Here is an 885-nt window from a genome sequence, read left to right as displayed (position 1 = left end):
CCCCCCCACAACACACACCAACACGAGCGTGACACTGCCGTCTAACACTTCACGGTGTGCGGCGATATTAATATACAAAATAAACGTGGGGCAGGAAAGGCCTGACAGTGCAGCAGCACCGTGCAGCCGCCGAGCCGGCTGAAGCAGCACCCTCAGCAGCGGAGGGCATCGCATTCGCACAGCAACACGACCCTGCGCCAAACAGTGCCTTCGCCGACGAACGGACCCGCACTGTCGCACGACGGACGAAAGGGGGAGGGGTAACAGGGAGGGATTTGAAAAGGTCTTTTTCTTTCAGTCTGTTCCTGTCAGTCTGTTTCTGTCTGGGCTCGGTAGTAACTTATTACTGGACAGCCTTTCACGTCATTTAATAGTTAAAGTTATAACTTGCAACTTTTAATGTAGCCTTTTTAAAATAAGTTAGTTATTCGACATGTTCAACTCTTCTCCACACGATTAATATCGGCCACACTCAGTTGAAAATCTGCATAGCTTTAACTTACACTTGAACATGTGTTTTGTTACGTTAAGTAACTAACATTCGTTCATGTTATGATAAGAGCCCTGGTTTCTGTTAGTCACGGTGCTCACCGCCATACCGGCACCCTGTCAGATAGGCAGCCCACTCTGCTCGCGAGCCGTGCTGGCTGACGGACGTCGACACGGCGCCGGCTGGCTCCGCCGAGCCCCGCGCTCGGCTCAGGTGTGCCCGTTCAAAAGTAGCCCCGAGGAAAGAGGGAATGATAGGGATAATGGCTAATATTAGAAAAATAATAGAATTCAGAATGTGTGTTGTTTTTGTTTTTACTTTTGAGATACGCTAGTAAGAAAGTGTCCACCCGGCCGCCCCCCAAAGGACCGGTGCGGGTCTGGGCGGTGGCCTCG

This window comes from Frankliniella occidentalis, unplaced genomic scaffold, assembly GCF_000697945.3.
Source record: "Frankliniella occidentalis isolate FOCC.00 unplaced genomic scaffold, Focc_3.1 Scaffold99, whole genome shotgun sequence".
Lineage (NCBI taxonomy): Eukaryota > Metazoa > Arthropoda > Insecta > Thysanoptera > Thripidae > Frankliniella > Frankliniella occidentalis.
The sequence above is the reverse complement of the archived record's forward strand: the minus strand, read 5'-3'. Positions refer to the sequence as shown.